The sequence below is a fragment of the Xiphophorus couchianus genome, chromosome 12 (assembly GCF_001444195.1).
Source record: "Xiphophorus couchianus chromosome 12, X_couchianus-1.0, whole genome shotgun sequence".
In the NCBI taxonomy this organism is placed as follows: domain Eukaryota; kingdom Metazoa; phylum Chordata; class Actinopteri; order Cyprinodontiformes; family Poeciliidae; genus Xiphophorus; species Xiphophorus couchianus.
Window position 1 is genome coordinate 32458631 of NC_040239.1, and position 9343 is coordinate 32467973.

The window sequence follows — 9343 nt, forward strand, 5'->3', positions numbered from 1 at the left end:
CGTTCATTTGTAGAACGTTGGAATATTCACAACAGTCATATTAAAATACTTATTTTCTAAACTATCTCTTACAGCGGCCATTAGGTAAAATAAATTAATTGTCCAATATCAGAAATAAGTTTGTTAAGTCCTCTCTTGCAACTTGCCAGTACTGAAAGAAGCCAAGCTAATTAGATTTAGAGCTAAAATACATATTTTATTAAGGTATCGGCAATTTTCTCAGCTTTAATTTAAGCCATATGCTATAGAAATTGTAATAGAAATAAGGGTACTACAAATGTTTCTGCGAAAGATTTATGCACAAAGGATGGAAAAATTTGAAAAACCCAGATTTAAATGACTGTGCAGCACCTCAGCAAATGCTTGGCAGCTAACCAAAGCGTACATTCGGTAAATCTTTAAGATCATTCAATCCTGTATATATATATATATATATATATATATATATATATATATATATATATTATATATACTTCAAACAGGTATAACAAACTGTATGCCAAAAGCAGAAGTTTTTTTTGGTTAGGAACTGGACATCTCAAAAGGAAGCAAAGGATTTTAGCCATGTTTAAGTGCAGGACCAGGCAGGATTGAATGATCTTAAAGAGTTACCGAATGTACGCTTTGGTTAGCTGCCAAGCATTTGCTGAGGTGCTGCACAGTCATGTACACTATATATTTGATGTGTTTTTTTTAAACATGACTTCCACTTTGAGATATTGTTTTTAGGTTAAAATTGGTTTGAGATACATAACTACATAATGACCATCCAAGTAGATAAATGTTATGTTGTTGATTGTTTAATGTTGGATGAAGAATATCTTTAATTTGGAAGGTTTTAGGGTAGGTGGGGGTTTTGTGGGGTTGGGCATAGTTTACTCCAGTCCCGTGAAGAAAACACAAATCAGTAATGTTAATAAATATCATGGAGTCTTCTTAGACGGGAGAGGGGCTATGTGTCCCAGAAATGAATGTAGTTAGGTTTGAAATGTATGTGCACCCGCCAGAAGGTAGAATTAAACAAATTTAAAGATTCAACAGGTTTTTCAGTAGCAAGCTTAATCTCTTGGCTAAAGATGATCTGACACCTTAAGAGTTAAGAGTTAAAAGTTAGAAACAATAATGGTTGATTGAAAATGAAATAAGGCAGCGAAGCCGGGCGGATGAACAGAGTTTCTGTCTCTGCTGCAGCCTCATGTCACATGCGGCTGCAACGTAATCAGTCAGCCGTCACTACTATATATGGGCATAGCGCTTCCTGCGGCCCCACTTCAGCACCGCCGCTTTGTGCTCGGGCACGGTTCTCATGAGCGCACATGAACGCGCGTGCCTAACATAGCATCTAAAGCACGTCATGGCAGTCAGGTTTCTGCTCAAAAGTGAGGGCAGAGCAAGAAAGGAAAGAAGACTGGAACAAGAGAGATGTCTCAGCTTTCCAGTCCGTCCAAGTTCGGTTCTCTCTGGTATTTTCTGGTCTTTTATTATTATTTTTTTAATGTCAAAGTAGTGTTTAACTCCTTGATAATAAAATGTACTGTAACTACCACTCATTAGAGCTGGGGGATGGGGGACGGGGGTTGGGTGGAGGCATTTAAATCAAATCCAGCAGACTTTGTTGACAAGAACAAGGAAAAGCAAGTTTTTCATTCGCATTCTGTTAGCTCTTTCTCTGCTACATATCAAGGTGCACTTTAAAAAAAATCCAAAAGTAAAATAAACAATTTTATAATTAAAAAGATTGTTTATTATCACATCTCCAGAAAGAAAGAAACTGATTCCACAGACACTCTATCCGGCGCTAAACCTGCAACATGCACCTCAGCCCACTGCTGTGGAGGCGGGTCTTTCCCGCCGGACAATGCCATTATTTCAGCTCCCTTAGTCAGGAATGTCAGATTTCACAGGCCGCTGCCCTCTTCCGAGCGTCCACCACTGCACCTCCAAAGAGGCTCGCCGCCTTTAACCTTTTCCCACCCCATCCTCTACACACAGTACTGCTCCGTCCCACCCAATCAGCGCGACATACGGATCACCTTTGGCCTCCTCTAATAGAACTTTTCCCACGTCAACAACAATGACTTTCCTGCTCCGTGGAAATCTTTGGCTCCTGTAAGTAGGCTAATTTCTTTGCTGAACGGCTGGTATCGTGAATGATCTCCACTGCACCTCAGCAGATCACGTATGTTTAAACTGGAGATGTTTCTTACTGCCATTTCCCCTGCAGTTGATAATACAGCTGCAGTGGAGACCGCTGTTGCTGGCTTATGTTTATATATTCATTCCCTTCAAGGCTAGAAGAGCAAACAGCTCCTCAAAGGCGGGTAATGAAAAAATTGTGAATGGAAAGGAGAATTTGTGTTCATTGTTAAAATTTAACTATACAATGACAGCCCCTTTCATATTCGACCAATCATGGAGGTGATGGGATAAATTTTCTGCCAATGAGAGCAGACAGAAGAGGTAAATTGAACCAATGGCAAACTGGTATTCAAATAAGGAATTTGTCTCGGCAAGAGCTGAATGTCAACTAGTCAAAGATGGAGTCCAAAGCTGGGAGGCCGTAGGGTTGCCAATGGACGAAACAGCGTTTCCCCCGACCAGGAGTCGCTGCGGCGGACTGTTAGGACGGCTGTGCGAGAAGAAGGCGGTGAGGGCGGGCAGCAGCTGTCCGCTGAACCCACCAGCAGAGCTCCGCTGAGCCTGTGCTGGGTGAGCCGGAGGCTACGGACCGGCCCTGCCAGCGCCAGGTATCGCTCAGCAGAACCGCTGGCCGCTATGGGGGGAGCTATGCAGCTCGCGCACAGCGTGGGTGCTGTTGGGTCTGACTGACCGCGGCGGAGATTTTAGGAGCAGTTGCTGCTCACAACTGTGGAGCTGCTATTGTGTGCGCGCGCATTGATTTGAGTGAGATTGAAGTAAAAGCGTGAGAGAGAGCATGTTGACAATGATAGTGATTGACAGGTAGGTGACAGGCAAGTTTTCTTTCCTTCTTTCTTTCTTCTTTCCTTCTTTCTTTGTCAAACCTAACTTAGTCTTAAGGTCCACCACTTCTCCAGATATTAAAGTAGGATCCAGGGCTACACAAAAGATCCCTCACCCCCTAGAAAGATGTTTCTTAATCAGCCAATAGATAGCTTTAATAAGCTAGTTATTAAAGCTTTTATAACTTAATAATTACACAATTCTCTGTTTAGAATTTGCTCCTTACAGGAGACTGTTTTATAAAACATGTCAACATTTAGCTTCTGTCATTTCATAGAAGTCCACAGAGTTCTGAGCTGCTATTTGCTGTTGCAGAGTGGAATAACGAGGCTGTGCAATGTTAGCATGTTTATGTGGAAAAGAGGGTCTTAGAAGAAATGCTCAGTTCAGCTGTACTCCGTTGTGGATGTGGCCCGGAGCCACATGCCCTTGTGTTTGTTTGAGTTGCGGATGGAAGTGTAGGAATGTGAGCTGTGAGCGTGGCTGCAGCGTGTCGGGCTCGATCTGTTGGGACAGGAAAGCACGAAGAAGAAGCGGCAGCAGCGTCGGTGAAGCAGCCGTGTAACCCTGCTGTCCTATCGAGGGAGAGATCCCATATCACCGGATTTCCATGTAGCGTTTGTAGCCTAGCCTGTTGTGCTTTGGACGACATGGAGTCTGGTCGCTGCCTGTGGTCGGAACTTGTTTTTCTTTTTTTGCTGCCACTGCATGGCTGGATTATGAGGGTCCATGCAGAAAAATGAGTTCTGCAGCTGATTGGAAACGGCTACTGACATTGGAAATAACAAAGCCCCCCCATTCCCTCCTTTCCGACCCCCTCTCCTGTGCGCCCACTCCCCCACACCACGGTTTCCTAAAAGAGGAGGGTTTCACGTTGCCACTTTGGCTAAAGGGACAGGAATAGTAGGTATTAAATGAAAGTCTCTGGTATTGTATCTCGGAATGTGCTCTTTGCCCTATATATGTTTTCTCCTCCCTCGTTTCCTCCCAGCAGAGCTCAGCTACTGCTGCAGTCTATAGGAAGAGCTTCGCCTGTCTGTTTGGTTCCATGCCTGTTTCCCTGCAGTTTAACGCCGACTGGAACAAATCCATAGATACATTGTCTTCTAATATTCTCTTGTTGTGTCGAAATGATACCATGCAGAGCGTAACAGCACCCTCCCCATTTGCATAGATTTTATGCTCTTTTTGGGGCCTGTGCATTTAACACTAGGAGCACACAGTAGGCTTTTTAAGCCTGTTGTGGTTGTTTCACGGCTGCTTGTCTGCTTGCAACATGTTAATCATGATAGCTGCAAGGAGGCTTGCTGCAGCCCCCACCACTGTCTACAACATATTGATGGAGGTGAGGTGTTGCATGCTGGTGTTCCTATGAGAGTTTGATGCACTGAATAGAGACCATGTAGTTCAAAGCCCTTTTTCTGTTGTACTACTGTGAAATCACACGAGCAGTGCAATATTAAAAGGGCATTGGCTCACACACACTGCCATCTTGGCCCCTCCTGCTGTAAACTTCAAATTATTTTTTACACAGAAATAAACAGTGCTGAATTGCTTCTACTGAGTTGGAATGATTGGACAATTGTTGGACACTTTATTTTGTGGTTGACTGTTGTGTATTCACAGAGCAAGGTATGTGTGTGTGGTACAGCTACTCCTCTTGTTTTTGTGAGTGTCTGTGTGTCCCAGCATGCAGAGGTCAGCTGCTTTGACAATGTTGCACTACTGTACCATGCGCTAAAGCAGTGCAATAGTATTGTCATAGCATTTGGCCTTTGTCCTGCACTACAGCAGCCGGACCACACAGATTGTTGAAAATAAAAACAAACTGATAAGAAGAAAGTTTTCTGGTTATTACAGTGTAGCTCCATCCACTAAACTGGAGCCATTTTATTGGGCTATTTGAGAGAGGATAAATATTTTTTTTAGATTTGTTTTATGTTCTACTAATTTTAATTTTTTTGAAATGAACATAGTTTAGTTTTTACAGTGAACTGAAGTTGGATTTTGAATTTACTGTTAGTTGTAAGGTTATTAAGAAAATCTATATTTGGAATTAAAATTATATTTTTCATATTTACAACACAATAATGTATTTAATACAATGACAGTGGCATGGTGACATATTCCTTATTTTGGACATTTTATTTAGAATCTCTGAGCCACAGATTGGGCGCCACTCATAGGTTGTTCAGACAGGAAGAGAATGTGGCTTTTCTATTCAGCCGTGTTCCATTATCAGGCTGTATTTTACCCCGGGAGATATAGGCCTCCTGGACCACGCCTCCTAAAAAAAGAACATTTTGTTCACAGAACTACACAGGTTTGCATTGCAGACCACGTGTCACATTAAGTAACAAGCTCTGAGGTCAACTTACTCAACTTCTTGCACATTTTTTAAGGCGGTGTAATGTGTTGCTACATGCTGGCCCACAGTGTGAAATCAGTTCGAAGCTGGGTCGGATTTAATTTGGATTTTCTGATCGGATTTTTAGTGGTCAGGTTTTACTCTTCGGATTGGATCAGAAGTAAGTGACTGAATTATAGAACTCCATTTAAGACACAAGCTTAACTTCAGTGCCTATTTTGTTTGTGAAAATTGTTTATTTATTTATAACACAATAAATGTGTAATGACTGCAAAAATAGGAGATAATTTTAAGGAGGTCAATCTGAATTCCGCTACTTTTGTATTTAAACATATTGCTGTAAAAAACATATAATTCAAAAAGCAAGAATACAATGGCCTTTGACAACTCAAGTGTTTGTATTCTCATTTAACCACAAAGCAAAAAACTAACCAGATCTTTAAAAAAAATAAATAGCATTAATTATAAGTAATAGTTTTTGCTATGATTGCAAACTTTTAGCTGTGATTTTATATTTAATTTCAAAAACGCCTTATAGAGTAAAGAGAGCATGTGCATGTGTTTTGTGTAGAAGAACATGTGAGCCTATAGATGAATGCTGCAGTCCATTATAATTCTGTGTGTGTATGTACATGTGCGCGTGCACTCCTGCAGACCTCCCCCGGATCCCTTCACCCCGTCTTTCAGTCGACTTTTCAAAGCATAATTTGAGTGTGCAGGCTTGAAGAAGTCACCGCGTGGGTGGGAAAAATGGGGTAAGTTTCCTATTTGGGACAGGTCGTAGGGGGATGGGGCTCCTTGTGAGGAATGTGGAGGGCAGGGCTGCTCTGAGAGAGGAAAGGGAGGGTGCTAGGAGGTTAGGGCTCATCGTCCCGCGTTGCTTTACTTGCTTGTGTGTTTGTGCGTGCACTGGAGGCTACACTGCCAGATTTAGCCACACTGTTTTGCAAGTGGATGTGGAATTTTTGTTTGTTGTGTGTTGAATGGAAAAAATGTTGGAACAAGTGGCAGAGTATCTTCCTTTCTTGCTCCACAGTGTTTAGACGCTGAGTTTAGCACACACTCATATTCAAATACATAAAAGTGTATTAAAATCTTTAAATCTTTGCTGAAAAAAAATTGCTAGTTGTAAACTATGACCGTCTCTGAGTCAAAGGCATCCTCTTTCATTTAATATCCATTTTATGAAAGCAAAATTATTCAGAAATCCTTTCAGAAGTTAAGAAAAACCTAAAATGTTGAAAGTATGATCCAAGCAATACAAAAAGCAGTTGGAGGCTTTAAACGTTTGAATATTAGTTAAAACGAGATTTAATGGGTCCTTCAATAGTAATTGGTTCACCGCTGTACATGTAAGACACCCCAACCTGCAGTAGATTGCCATGCGTTGTTCCACTAGAGTGTGTGAAGAGTGGGCAGGAGAGCTGGATTGCATAGCATGTGTTAGCTCGCCTGATGCTGTGTGGGCAGGTAGATACCAGAGCAGACAGGTCAGTTTGAAGTGCAGTCTGTAGGGACCAGGGGCTAATATGTCTGCTTCCACCATGTCTCCATAGTGATTGGCTGTGATTGCAACATCATCCTCAGCTGCAGAGGTAGGTGTGAAGAGTGCTGATCTCAGATCACCTGCAATCTAATATAAAACAGACACAATGATGCAGATATGAACTATATTTTATTTGCAGATGCATCCTTTGCTACAAATGATCAAGCGTTATTGCATTTTAGGCAAGATATTTATTTAGCATTTACAAAAAGATTATCAAATTGTTTATTTGCATTTCCTTTCTCATGTTGTATATAATAATTGTAAGTAGTTAAATAAAACATTTGCAGAAATGGGTATGTTTTTTAGCTGACATTGATTATTTGTCATATTAATTAATAGAATAAATCAGTAATAATGATATAATTGTTAGCTATAGCTCTGTGTGTGTGTGTGTGTGTGTGTATTTATGTAAAAACTAAAATAAATGCAAAATCTGAAATAAATGCAAATAAAAGGGGGAAAATAGCCAGCAAGCCACAGGAGATAAAACAGAAGAACCAGACAAACACCAGAGCAGGCCATGAGTTGAGTTTGAATCTCTGAGTCTTAAATTCGGTTATCTGATGTAACATAAACTACTTTTCACTCTGCATTTTACTTATTTCTTTTATAATTTTTAAACGTGGAAGAAGGTTAATTTTGTACCATATTATAATTATGCATTATTTTTGACATCCTTCAAACCTCTGAGATATAAAATTTAGATTTTATTTTGTATATCTAGTAAAGGTTTTAGTTGCACTGTGAAGTATTGACTGATTTTCATTGAAAACATATCAAGAATTGATGTGGTTCAATCACCTCTGAGCCTTAAAATGCAGAAACCATAGAACTTGTGAACCAGATTGTTTGGATTTTTTACTCAGGAGTACAGCTGAAAAGATTACTGAAATGACTGTCAACTAATGTAGAAATTGAATTATTAACTCAAGGATGTCGTTTTAAAAGAAGGCCATTTGCTGAAAAAACACAAACTCAGGGCAGTAATTAATCCAAAACTGTAACGATATAAACATTTAGCATTTAAGTAAAAATAAACCTTCTTTGTCTGTATGTTCTACCCAGAACACCTCTATTGGCAGTTTAGGTTCACCTAGATTAAATTCTGTAATAATAATAATAAAATAATATCCTAATAAGCATCTTTTGTGATCAAATTATTAATCATTTAGTCCAAAAAATAATCAGTAGATCAGTCCTAGGCTGTATTGATGTTATGTAAAGCAGAATGACTGAACTTTTCACATGTTGACGTTATAAATATTTTCTTAGCGACAGATTCTTCCTTTACTACAAATGATCAAGCGTTCATTAAAGGAATGCTGTTATTGCATCTTAGGCAATAAAATTTTAATTTTTTCTTTAAAAGATTATTGAAAATTTGTTTAATTTGCATCTACTTTTGTATAAAATAAGCTCAAGTGAAAAATCAGCAGAATATAGATTTTTTCCCCCCTCCTAATTGATCAGTTGTTAGAATACTAAATAGAATATTCGATTATTAAATAATTGTTACTTTCAGCCCTAATCCAGGAAAATTTTCTTTATGTTTTGGAGTTTGTTGTTGTATCCTGGGACTCTCACTTGGAAAAGCACTTTTCCTCTGTAACCTGGGTGGGTTTCCTTCTCCCATTCTTCTTTAATTTGTGTAGTTGAGGAAAGAATCTTTGGTCTGAGCATAAGGAGATTTAAGCTCAGTGTTTTCTCTGTTGATGAAAAAAGAAATTCTTACAATCTGTTGAAATTTTGACAGAAATGAAATTACTTATTTTTCCTCCCAATACATCAGTTTCTTAATTAAGAATTGGATGCATGGTAAATGTATAATTTTATTAAGTTGTTGTGCTGTATATCTGTCAAATTTTCTTGCACCACTCAGAGCTGTCTTTGGACAATGAGCTAAAAAATAGTAAAAACAAACAAAAAAATCTCTTAAACTGCTACAGAATGTGTTAAATCTGACCCAAATTTGCTCCTTTGGAGGATAGGTAGGAAGTCACAACAAAAACATTAAGTAGTCCAGATCACTTTTTAGCAAGCAATAGAAATACACATTATAACCGGTTTTTAATTTTTTAAAAACGAAAACAGATAATTGCTCATCATATTTAGGCCACATGCTTCTAAAAAAAAATAAAAATAAAACACCAGCTTTTGCTGAGCATTATTACTTCATTAGTCAAAACTTATTCACACATCGCATTATGGCAAAAAAGAGAAACGCCCATTATTAGAATACCTCTACTACAAACATGTTTGTGTTACAGAATGTTACTACTCAGAACTTTACAGTGATGAGGATGAAATGTAAAATAATACGATGGGACATTGAACGTATTAATTTATTTCAGTAAAAGCCTTTACTGTATTTTTTTCTACGAAAAGGACTGAATGTTGTTTTGTCAAAATGTGCAGTTTTGTCAAAAGTTGAGGCAAATTCCTGG

At 39.0% G+C, this 9343-nt stretch overlaps 1 long non-coding RNA gene across 1 annotated transcript; it reads left to right on the top strand.

Annotated features, from left to right (window-relative positions):
* Window positions 1-4776: 4776 nt before the first annotated feature.
* LOC114154874 (uncharacterized) lies at window positions 4777-7189 on the top strand. Its single transcript, XR_003597636.1, has 3 exons — window positions 4777-5510; window positions 6005-6105; window positions 6907-7189. It is a non-coding gene; the product is annotated as an uncharacterized LOC114154874 (long non-coding RNA).
* Window positions 7190-9343: the final 2154 nt, after the last annotated feature.